Here is a 13,362-nt window from a genome sequence, read left to right as displayed (position 1 = left end):
TTGGATTTTCAAGCATGCTCATATCTGTCCAGTTGTGAATGATTTATAGCGTATGATTTCTGTAAAGATATTTAACACATTTTTCAACACCATCATCATTCTCATTTCAAATATAATCAGTGATTTGTCCTTGGTAATATGTCCAAGTTGATGTTATTGAAAGATCAGCAATGATAAAAGAGGGAAAAAACGACAAAAATTGTATTGAAAGATAAAATTGGCCGGCTATAGTTCTTCTTTAAAGGCATCGTCATACCTTTAGGCCTAAACTTATATTCTAGTATATATAGAATAGCCGCGCATTATTTTGTCCGTTAACCCAGTGGAGTTTTTTCCCATTGACACTTCCATGGCAGTGCCCTACTACTCTATTCCTTCTTCTTGTATGTGTATGATATGTTATTACTGCATTTATTTGTGTACACTCAGCCGCTGTGTACGTGTATGCACTTACATATACCTTTATTTGCATGTGGAGCGCTGTATTTATGAATATGACAAATCCTGTTGGACTTTTGTCCTTGTTTCTTTGTTTCGTCTCATCTTTTAGACTATATGAAAAAGAATCTATTTATTTTGTACAATAAAAAACTGGTCTGAAATAACTACCAGTTCGGTTGCCCTTGAACAACGTTTATGAACTTTGAATTTAATCATGTTTGGTTTATAACAATTTTACTTTATTATACAAAAGAATATACAAAAGAATATTCAGTCCCAGATATTTTTATATCCGTTCGGCAAAGCATACACACTAGAAGGTCCTCCGTAAATAAGTACTTTAGGCCGTTGACTGAATCCTTCGAGTATTTTTTGTTGTCATATGAAGCCATTCAGCGGAATATGCAGATAGTCGGTAGTGCTTTAGATAGCCACCGGAAGTAACACTACAGGGCCTCCTTGTGATCTTCTTTTACCACCAAAAGCTGGAGAAACAAGCAAACAAATCTCCCTTGTAATGCTCAATATGACCTTTACGAAAAATCTAAATCTATATGCGAAAGAATTGTAAGATTTATTTGCAATAAATTTCATTCTTGTTAGATTTTGAGTATCGATGCTAAACGTGCGGTTTTACGATTTGTATGATATAAATAAAATCGTTTTAAGGCTCTCTTTAATTTACCCCCAAGGTTATGAATAGATAATGTGCATAATGTCTTATCGCAGCATCAGTTAATTTATGGTATGATATTATCTGAATTTATCTTTACAAACCCTTCAAAAAATGGTGTATGAATACTGTTTTCCATTCATAAACGATTGCTTCTGCATCCAAAACTACGATATGTGTCTATAGAGAAAATATTTCCTGTGGCAATAACATATTCAATTAGTATCTATAAATTGTAATGAATGAACATAAATTAAGTTCAAAAAGAACTCTACAGACAAAAGATGTAGATGCACGTGGTTGCATCTTTTATTTTACATAGCAGATTGCAAAGCATTAGTGAAATGATTTAAAATTAAAGTATTTCCAGCTCTTTTAAGACATTTAGATAAGTTTGCAATATTGAAAATTCAAGATTTTTTTTTCACATTTCATCTTGTAACGTCCGAAATCGACATTTGATGACTGACAATGGAAGCAGTATAAAATAAGATCATTTAAGTACGTCTTTCTGTAAAAAACACTCAAAAGGAACACGTTTATCTGAATTAGTGTAATAGATACATATATAACGGGACATACTTTAGGGTAAATATGTGTGTTTAAGGCATGCATATTAAGAATATCATTGACCTATAATATCTCCCAATACTTGGATTCAGTGTTGTTGTGTTTTCTGGTCGTTTGAATTATGGAGTACCGCTTAAGCCGGTGCTAAGGGGCGTTAGGAGTGTTGCACTTTCCCTCACCTCTCATGAACAGACTCAATCAAACCGAATCTGCTAGTATTCTGCTTGGTTGCATTCACAGCGTCCTAGGGATCTTGTTACTAATGTAAATTTTCATAAATGCTTTTAGACTATTTAGTTTAGGTTTATGAATATTAACAGAAATTATGAAATGACGAGATAATGAAAATGTATCGAAATATTCTCCCGATGCGTGGAATGGTAAGATCCGGATTAATATACTTCAAACAATGCCTTTGTTTGAAATGTCCTACGTCTTTTAGTTTAGGTACTCTCGTATAGCATTCTTCTTACACAGTCTGGCATTTTCCCGGGGTCTGAATAAGGAAATAAATGCAGTATCTGAAATAATAGCGTTTCAAGCATATACCAGTAAATTGGACCAGAACTATTATGTTCGTTCTGTTATGTATGTATACAACAAGAATATTACCCATATCCGCATATTATTTAGTTTTATCTAATATCAGAAGTATGTAATAACGGTACAATTAGCAATGGAGAGTAAATTGCAATTAATTCTTGATACACATAAAATAATTCAAAGGGAAAATTTCCATGTTTTCTTAATTTCAGGTAATGCAGGAAGGAAGCATACTAGAGTAGGCATGTCATGTAATTGTTTACTTTCCTTTCATTTTCTTTTCAGTTTCTGAAAAGTATCCTCTTGATAAATTAAAGTAAAAGTGTAATGTCACATTCTCTTAACGCAAAAGTAATTGAGATGATTAGAAATTAGTTAAAACAAGTTTATCTAATTTCAGTTTACTTACACAGTACCACTCAATGATTCTTTGAATTATTCAACTAAGTTATTCAAAGTTATTTACTATCAATTAAAAGAACTCCAAATTCGCATGCACCTAGTTTTGGCAGTAAGATTGCTTCACAGCAACTGGAATGACAGTAAAGGATAACATAATAGGAAAATAGTTAAATTGTTAATGTGAAAAATTGCAGCCTTTTCACTTGTCAACAAATACCTTGGCTAACAGGCAGTTTCGATTTAGATGAAGAAAGCTACTTGTTAAAGTGAGACATCAATTAGCCTGTAGCCTGCTGGTGGCAACTGATTCTGCCTTTGCGTCCACTGCAGACCAAGATCAGCCTGCACATACATGCAGTCTGTTCACCCGATTGTACTTTATTAGCTGCTACTAGTAGAAAATTGTTAGTATTGTTAGGCTGCTAGTAGCACTAACAAAAGACAGATTTTGTACGCCACAGTATAGCTGTTAGCGCTAGTAGCACTAACAGCGTGTCTGTACAGCATGTAAGCATGCATAGTATGTTTAACGCCGACCAATCAAAATTCACCGAGGCGGACAATCGGAAAGCCTCTGCCATCTCCATAAGTATAATCTCGGGCGTAATACACCAAATATGAATCGCCCTGGTAACGATGCACATTATTTGTTTATGACAAATGATACGCATAATATGTTTTAAATGCCAGTTTTCCTTTTTCTAGTCGATGAACACGAACGCGACATACATGTATAAATAATATCGTCGGGAAATCCTATAGAAAATCATGAATCCAATATTTCGAGAGAATCGCTGATGACGTCAGATTAGGATGCGGATTTAATGTTACGTCATCACGGAACGTCATTACGGAACAGAAAATGATATCCGTACTGTACTCGACTAGCGATTTTTGAATTTACGAACCCTCTACGTACGAACCATTAGTCTTGGAGATCAACAACAAGATCCAGAGTATAAGATGGAAATGGTGAGTAGTTAAACTACTAGTTCTTAGAGTAATTTAGCGAACTACACACACTGCCACTGGCTCTGTCCATCATGCATGGCACGGGCGAAGCCAGAGTTTCAAAAAGATACGCACCTAAAAATGTCGCCGGATCAGCGGTTCGGAAACTGTTCCTCACCCTTGAAAAAATGTTTACTGACAGTAGATCTATCTTAAACGTAAAATTAACACATTTTCTTAAAATGTAGGCCTAGGTTGTAATCACGTAGTTTGGAAAAGGTAAAAGGTAAGCTTCATTTAACGTCGCATATAATCCAACATATATAACACGAGCTATGTACAGTGCTAAAGATGTGCGACAAACTATTGCTCTCCAGTAAATAATAAGATAAGGCCTAAAACATTTTTTCTTTTCGGTAACATGCTAAAAAAATAGGGTAGGTGGGTCGGATTTATTTATTTTTTATTAGGCCTAAGGCAGACTTTTCAGAAATTATTTTTGTGTCAAAAAAATGAATACAAATGAGGGGGTTATGCCTTTAGAGCATCAGTTAGTTGATTTCTAACATCACTGGCCATGTTTAAATCATAAAAAGTGCAGGTTTTCAACTTAAGGCTATAAAAACATTTACGGTCGGGTCAAAAAAATAGGGTAGGTCGAGATACCTGAAACAAACAAACGCCTAAACTGAACAGCCTATTACCTACAGATGTCTACCACATTGTCGTTTGACCACTTAATCTCAATAATACGACTTCACAAGGCAGATCCTTCTCGCAGACTGCCGTTTCATACTGTCCCCAGTCCATAAAGTAATATTTTGTAGTGGACCAGTGAATGACCCTGATAGTTATTTTAGATAATCATAAAGTTGTCTCCCTTTTTAAGAAGAAACGACCGACCATCACATGTACTGTAGGAGGACAGAGAATACCATAATGCAATAAAATAACTTGACGACAAGTGTTGATAGCATATTCTAATTATCTAAAGGTGGATATTTATTGTGTTAGAGGTGTTTAATTGACATCATTACAATGCAATTCCTTTATGGATGAGTCTTAAGGATGTATGAGCGCTTTTTTTCAATTTTAGGCAGGATATCCAGATATCCGCCATCTTGAAAATATGTTTCTCTAACAAAATGTTTGCCAAAAATTATTGCTTGGCTACTAATATAACATTTTACCAAACAGATTCTGTTACAAAAAAACCCCAACTTTTTCAGGCAGGCATTTGTCTAAAATTGAAGATATATATGGAGTAGGGGTTTTCAAATCGGAAGAGTGGGGGCACGATCGGTACTAGAGTGGTGGAACCTATGCTCGCGGTATTCCTATGCTCGCGGTATTTCGATAAATATGCTCTCTGCAGAAACACTGATAAAAATATTTCATCATGCTATGTTCAACACCGACCAGTGGTGAAATGCCTTTACAACAAACGTAGCCATAGCCGCGCGTGCCGTTCACGTGACGTATACAGCAGCCGATACATTTTACGCAATCTGTATCCGTCGCACAAATCTCACACAAATATGTCAAAATCACTAAACTAAAGTTAGTTTTTTATTTAGAAATCATGCATTACATTCAGATATAAGATACATTTATGAGCAAGATGTGATGAATGTGACGCCTGGCTACACTACGAGTGCCTTTCGAACCATGAAAAGATCGATGTTGATCTTAGTATTTTGACAAAGTCCAAATGGTTCTTTCTGAGATGTAGGGAGGAGTAAATTTCCTACACACAAAAGAAGTGTAGAAAACATTAGCGAGTTAATCACTGTCGTTGTTTGAATCTTTAATACTTGAACATTCTGTTTTTAAACAACATTATTACACGTTTTTAAGCTTTGTTCTAATAGTGACTCCATTTCTGAAAGGGAAATATACACATAGAGGCACATACTAAATTTTATCCCCATTTATTTTGTTTTTCACATAATAAATGAGTAATGTTCTAAATATTATATTCGCATATGCTTGTTTGTTCATTTTTAGCCTGCTGATTTTTTTTTCGTCCTTAGTTTAATCGATATTACATACCGCCAGCATAGGTTCCCTTCAGGGCGAATTTTCACCTTTTCACGTATGCCGTGTCGATAGCTCACGAGACGACTAAGTCACGTGATGACGCACATCAACAATATGTTTCGATAAAAGGAGGATAACTTTATGTTTTTGCATAGGCAAATCGAAATAATAATTTTTTCTTGCTTCTTAAAAAGATTATATATGTACAAAATACCGCGAGCATAGGTTCCACCACTCTAGTAGAAGCACTTCTAAATGTACTGATCCATACCCCTAGACTTCCTTTTAATTATATATCTACTGTATCTATCTTCCTTTTTATGCCAAACCCCTTATGGGAACATAGATATGATCTGAAAGTAGATCAGGTTTGGTTCTGATATTTTTCTGACTGATAAAATGATCACCTACAAGTGAAATAAAAGTTTTCAACATAGCACTATATTTTCCAGGAAATATAAATTAAAAGAAAAGAAATGGCTTGGCATCATCATCTTAATCATGACATCCCCCCCCCCCCACACACACACACATACACACCAATTTCCCCTTAGGCGTAAAAAAAAATTGTTTCCGGTATCCCGACCTACCCTAAATTTTTGGCCCGACCCTAAATGTTTTTATGGCCTTGGAGAATAATTTTTTCAACTTTTTGACAAAAAGTTGCCAAACTGCACTTCTTATGTTTTAAACATGGTCAGTGATGTTAAAAATCAACTTCCTGATGCTCTAAAGGCATGACCCCCTTATTTGTATTAATTTTTTGACCTAAAAATAATTTCCGAAAAGTCTCCCTTAATAAAAAAAATTTCCAAAAAAAAAATTTTTTTCCACCTACCTACCCTAATTTTTTTGAGCATGTTACCGGAAACAAAGAATTTTTTTTTTTAGGAAAAAAGCTGCAAGTACTAGAGCTTGACTTTGTCACCGAGATATATTTTATACCATATTTTATTTGAAACTCAAGTTTTTAATATTCTAAAATAAATGTTCTTATGCATGCTGTGTAATCTAGGATCAAAAAGAATATTTCAGACTCTAATGATTAGCAAATTATGGAATTAGTTCTTAGCCTTTTGGCATAACATCAGGTGTCTGGAGTGACTGGACCAACTAGGGTGCCAATTTAAGATAAAAGAAAGTGACATATACTTGTGAAATACTGGAAATGTCTTTGATGTATTTACAGCAAGAGGCCTACTGGAACCCTAATGATACATTTTGTAATAATGACAGACAGACAGTTCTGTGTTATCATTGGATAATAACTGTTTCATGGGTGGATCATGATGCAGAATGGTGGTGAAATCAGTTTAGGACTATTTACTTGATTTTGGATCTCTGAAGTGGTGTAATAGAAATTCCTTTGTAAAATTATCCATTAGTTATCTAACTTGGATATGGAAAATATTGGAATAGAAGTATTTATTTAATTTTACCTGTGACATATTTTCATATTTTATTTTCACTGCAGCGAAAATATCGATTTGTTTTGTTTTTTTTCCAAAAATAACAATGTCATATTTTTTTGGAACTGCTTTTTTTTTCATTTTTTTTCCTCTATAGACTCAAAATTTTCTGAAAAAAAGATTTCCCCAGATTTGATTAAAAAAATTGTAATTTTAATTTTGTTTCTTTGTTAACAACTAAGTAACAATAACATCATTCATGTTATTGTATTAAAATCATGATATTAAGATAAAAAAACTATGCATATGTAAAGAACCATATCAGTTGAGTTACTTCAATAACAAGGATAACACAAAAAAGGGAAGAAATCCTGATGATTTTTTAAAATTTGTTTTTGGATTGGGTGGGGAGGGGGTAGGGGGTTAGAATTAAATTTAAACAATTGCTTCTGTCTGGGATGAATATATACTATCAGGATTGGAAACAGCTACTGATAAGCGAATCTGTTATCTATTTTCACTGCTGTCAATAGCCGCCATTGTGAATGATAATAATCGGTGATTTTATGCAGTAGACGTCCATTTTTGTTTTCAGCCATTATTATGTAGGCAGAGTTGTGGCTTGAAATAACATTTTTTACAATTAAATTTACTATCATTCTGATTTATTACTAAATTAAAATTTGCATAATAAATTATGTTGAAAGAAGACTCGGCAAAGAAGAAAAATGATTCTCACTCGACTTCTATTCAGAATTAATGGCAATCACTTTATATTAGAGAGGTGAGTGATTAAGGGTTATCTTGTTTTAATTTCAGTTTTTATTTTAGGCACAGGATGGAAAAAGACAGCGCCATGATTTCACTTTGGAAGAGGTATCAGTGTTGAATGAGGAGTGGGAAAGGGGCATGACATCATCAGGAAAGGCGTGTGAAGAGAAGATAAAAAATTGTGCGGAGAGGTTGCATACAACTGTGGAGAGAATTCGAGTAAGAATTTGTTTGTTATTCTAAATGGATGATGTACTTGTACATAACTAAAACTACATTTTTATGCCCATGGTAGGGAGGCATATAGTAATTGCACTGTCCGTCCGTTCATCTGTCTGTTTGTCTGTTACATTTTTTTCTGTTCTATAACTTTTGAAAGGATTTATTGGGATTAATGGATTGAATTATTTGTGTTACACAGGATAATAAACTTAAAATTAGACAGGCTAAGTTGATTCGGTTCGGATCCAATAATTTTTAGCTTGACTCTTCAAAGATTGAAAGAAAAAGTAGAGCTATTGCACTCGCCCCAGTGTCAAAGTCGGAGTTGCTGTTGGTTAATTTTTTTGATAAAGTCAAATATATCTTTTACTATCAAAGCTATTGATTTGAAACTTAAACTACTTATTAACTATCAAAGTCTTCACCAGGAGAAACAATCCCAAAACTCTGATTTGAAATTTGACAGAATTATGCCCCTTTTTAATTTAGAATTTTTTGTTAACATTTTTGATGAAGTCAAATATCTCCATTACTATTAAAGCTTTTGACTTGAAACTTAAAAATGTTATTTACTATCAAATTCTACAACAGGAAAAACTAACTCCATAACTCTGATTGAATTTTAACAGAATTATGCCCCTATTTAGCTCATTGATTTTTTTAAAAATCATCACTTGAGCAGCATGGGCGTTGCCTGGTTAAGTTTTATGTTTAGGTCATCTTTTCTCAAGCTTTTCTTAAACTATCAAAGCTATTGCTTTGAAACTTGGAACACTTGTTCACCATCATAAGCTGACCCTGTATAGTTTAAGAAACATAACTCCATCCTGCTTTTTGCAAGATTTATGGCCCCTTTTGTACTTAGAAAATATCAGATTTCTTGGTTAAGTTTTATGTGTAGGTCAACTTTTCTCCTAAACTATCAAAGCTATTGCTTTGAAACTTGCATCACTTGTTCACAATCATAAGCTGAAAATAAAAAATCAGTTTTCTTGGTTTAGGTCGGCTTTTCTCCTAAACTATAAAGGTTTTGCTTTAAAACTTGCAAAACAACACTTGTTCACCATCATAAGCTAACCCTGTACAGCAAGAAACGTAACTCCATCCTGCTTTTTGCAAGATTTATGGCCCCTTTTGGACTTAGAAAGTATCAGATTTCTTGGTTAAGTTTTATGTTTAGGTCAACTTATTTTCATAAACTATCAAAGCTACTGCTTGAAACTCGCAACACTTGTTCACCATCTTAAGCTGACCCTGTACAACAAGCAACATAACTCCATCCTGCTTTTTGCAAGAATTATTGCTCCTTTTGGACTTAGAAAAATCATTTTCTTGGTTGAGTATTATGTTTAAGTCAACTTTTCTCATAAACTATCAAAACTATTGCTTTAAAACTTGCAACAGTTATTCACCATCATAAGCGGGCGCTGTACATCAAGAAACATAACTCCAGCCTGCTTTTTGCAAGAATTACTGCCCCTTTTGGACTTTGGTTAAGTTTTATGTTTACATAACTTTATCCTGCTATTTGCAAGAATGATGGCCCTTCTTAGACTTAGAACAATATTTCTATTATACAAAAAAATCAGATGAGTATCAGCACCCGCAAGGTGGTGCTCTTGTTTAACTTAGAATTTTGTGTTAAATGTTTTTATTAAAGTCTTATATCTCTGTTACTATTAAAGCTTTTGACTTGAAACTTAAAAGAGTTATTTACTATCAGTCTGCACCAGTAGAAACTATCCCCATTACTGTTATTTGAATTTTGACAGCGTTATGTCTCTTTTTAACTTGGATATTTTTTTTACAAGTCAAGCACTGAGAATGGTTGAGCGTGCTGTCTTATGGACAGCTCTTGTTTAACAAGTTATTATGCCACCCACCCCTTTTCCACTTAAATTTGACCAAAAATGCCTTGTCATCTACTGTGACATTTCTTGTTATATCCCAGGTACCGGTATTAATAATCAAAACAGCTTTTCCACTTTCTTGAAAAATTGTTTCTAGATGTTAGTAACGCTATGTATGTAAACATGATATGGTATCAACATTAATGTGTTTATATAATTATACCACTGAAAGGCTCTCAGTGAGTCAAGCACTGTTACTGTTGAAAACTTAGACTACCTTTTGCAAAATAATGTTGTGCCTAACTCTGAGGGCTAGTACCGATTGCCTTTGGATAATTTTTAATTGGCAAACACTGGTCAAAAAAAGCATTAAAAACCCAGACAGTCACTTCTGTCATGTAGTGACGGTGAGCTTTTGTAATCACTCTTCGCCTGTCCGTCCACAATTTCTTGTGAACATGATAGAGACCACATTTTGCTATTAACTTTGATCAAACTGTACAAAACTTGTATTGTCATGATATCTCGGTTCTTGAAAACTGGCCAGATCCCATCTTGTGTTCTAGAGTTATTGCCCCTTAAAGGGCCAGAGTTTGCTATTGCTATTGTGCCTGCATCAACAATTTTTTGTCTGCATGATAGTGGTTTCTTTTATCATTTTATTTTAACCAAATTTGCACACAACTTGTATCACCATAAGATCTTGGTTCCTTTATTGAACTGATCAGATCCCATTATGGGTTCCAGAGTTAAATAAGCTATTTTGATCTTGTCTGCGCAATAACAGCATTTTTTATGATTTGGTTTTTATGAAACTTGCACACAATTTGTATCAACATAAGATCTTGGTTCCTTTCTGGAACTAGCCATATTCCTTCAGGTTTTTTAGCCCACCATCATGATGATGGTGGGCTATTAAAATCACTCTGCGTCCGTGGTCCGTCCGTCCGTCATTCCGTCCGTCCGTCCGTCCGTTAACAATTTCTCGTTATCGCATCTCCTCAGAAACTACTGGGGGGATTTTGACCAAACTTTGTCAGAATGATGTATTGGTACCCTAGTTGTGTCCCCCTGAAAATCAGACTGGTTCAACAATTTATGAGTGAGTTATGGCCCTTTGTTTATTTCTATAATTTATATAGATTTATATAGGGAAAAACTTTGAAAACCTTCTTGTCCAAAACCACAGAGCCTAGGGCTTTGATATTTGGTATGAAGCATCATCTAGTGGTCCTCTACCAAGATGATTCAAATTATTTCTCTGGGGTCAAATATGGCCCCGCCCTGGGGGTCATATGGTTTACATAGACTTATATAGGGAAAAACTTTGAAAATCTTCTTGTCCAAACCACAAAGCCTAGGGCTTTGATACTTGTAATGTAGCATCATCTAGTGGTTCTCTACCAAGTTTGTTCAAATTATCCTCCTAGGGTTAAATATGGCCCCGCCCCGGGGGTCACATGGTTCATATAGACTTATATAGGGAAAAGCTTTTAAAATGTTCTTGTCAGTAACTACAACATTCAAACTTGGACCACATGTATATTTTTGAGTGGCAAGATGAACCTTGACATGAGTTGACCTTGATTTTGACCTAGTGACCTACTTTCACATTTCTGTAGCTACAGCCTTCAAATTTGGACCACATGCATAATTTTGTGCACTGGAAAAAACTTTGACCTTTATTTTGACCTAGTGACCTACTTTCACATTTTTGAAGGTACAGGCATCAAATTTGGACCATATGCAAAGTTTCCTGTTTCAAAAAGAAATTTGACATTGATTTTGACCTAGTGACCTACTTTCACATTTCTCAAGCTACAGCCTTCAAATTTGGACTACATGCATAGTTTTGTGTACCGAAAAAAACTTTGACCTTGACATTGACCTAGTGACCTACTTTCACATTTTTGAAGGTACAGGCTTCAAATTTGGACCACATGCATAGTTTTGTATTCTGAAATAAAATTTGACCTTGATTTTGACCTAGTGACCTACTTTTACATTTCTCAAGCTACAGCCTTCAAATTTGGACCACTTGCATAGATTTGTGTTGTGTACGGAAATGAAATTTGACCTTGAGCTAGTCAGTAAGTCTTGAAATTTGGAACACTCAAAAATGGCACATTGGTGGGCGCCAAGATCACTCTGTGATCTCTTGTTTTTTCGACCGTTTTTATTGCCATTATTGGGCTATATTCCCAATGCCGAAAAGTATGTTTTTTTTTCTCAAATTGAGTGCAAAAATTCCCAATCTACATTCTGAGAAAAAAAGTATCAAAATTGCACAAACATTGACCAAATTATAGACAATTTTGTAATGGCAGTATGTTAAAGAGATTGTACAATGTGAAACAAGACTTTTTGAAGTGTATGAGAAAGTGCGTAAACACATCCTTACTATATTTTATGGGTCTAAATATTTCCCAATCTGGAACATTTACGCGTCAAAATTCCCAAGTTTGGGGGTATAGACTATTTTCCCAAAACAGCAAGAAAAAACCCTGTGACCTTTATGGGTTCCAGAGTTATGACCAATGATAGAGCCAGAATTAACTAGTTTTACCTTGTTTGCACAATAGCAGCTTCATTTATGATTTGGTTTAACCAAACTTCCACACAACTTGTATCACCATATGATCTTGATTCCTTTTTATACACCTAAAGGGACTTATTATGTTATTGCCTCGGTGTACGTCTGTCTGTTTGTCTGTTGGTTAGCAATTTCCTTTCCACTCTGTAACTCTTGAACTCCTTGAAGGATTTCAAAGAAACCTGACAAAAATGTTCACCTCATCGAAATGATGTGCAGAGTGCATGTTTCGGATGTCTCACTTCAAGGTCAAGGTAACACTTAGGGGTTCAAGGTCATATGACTGTTTTGTGTGTATATTACTCTGCATTTGCTTTGCATTGCAGTGCTCTTGTTTTTATTTGGAAGATCCTTCTTTTGTTCATGAACAATAATTAGTTTTCAAGTGTCTGTTCGTTCGTCCCAACATTAACTTTTTGCATGAAGGCACTTTACTCGTGCACCACTGCACCCAGGACCTTCAAACTTAAATGCTGATAGTATTTATTGATTACACGACCCCTACTGGCTTTGCAGTCACCAGGTCAAAGGTCAAGGTGCTGTGGGGGCATTTGTCACCATGAGTGACAGCTCTTGTTTTAATTACTTCCCTTTTATATTACTAAAAATAGCTTATTTAGTAACTTTTTTTTATTATTGTCTGTATAGTAAAACCGAGAAGACTTTTCTGTAGTACAACATGGATGGTATCTCCAATTTTAGGTGAATTTTGACATGTGTACCATGTAAGATTTCTTTTTTCTTTTTGGTAAGTTTCTTCTCTTTGTTGTGCCTGCCCTTTGGACTTATGGCTATATAGAAAACTGATTTCAAAACAATTTTACACAATACTAGTGTTCCTTGGGTGACCCTCTACTATATTCCTTCAAATAATTTTGATTCAGCGAAAAACATGGC

This window comes from Mercenaria mercenaria, chromosome 4 (genome assembly GCF_021730395.1).
Source record: "Mercenaria mercenaria strain notata chromosome 4, MADL_Memer_1, whole genome shotgun sequence".
NCBI lineage: Eukaryota > Metazoa > Mollusca > Bivalvia > Venerida > Veneridae > Mercenaria > Mercenaria mercenaria.
This window is presented reverse-complemented; position numbering follows the sequence as displayed.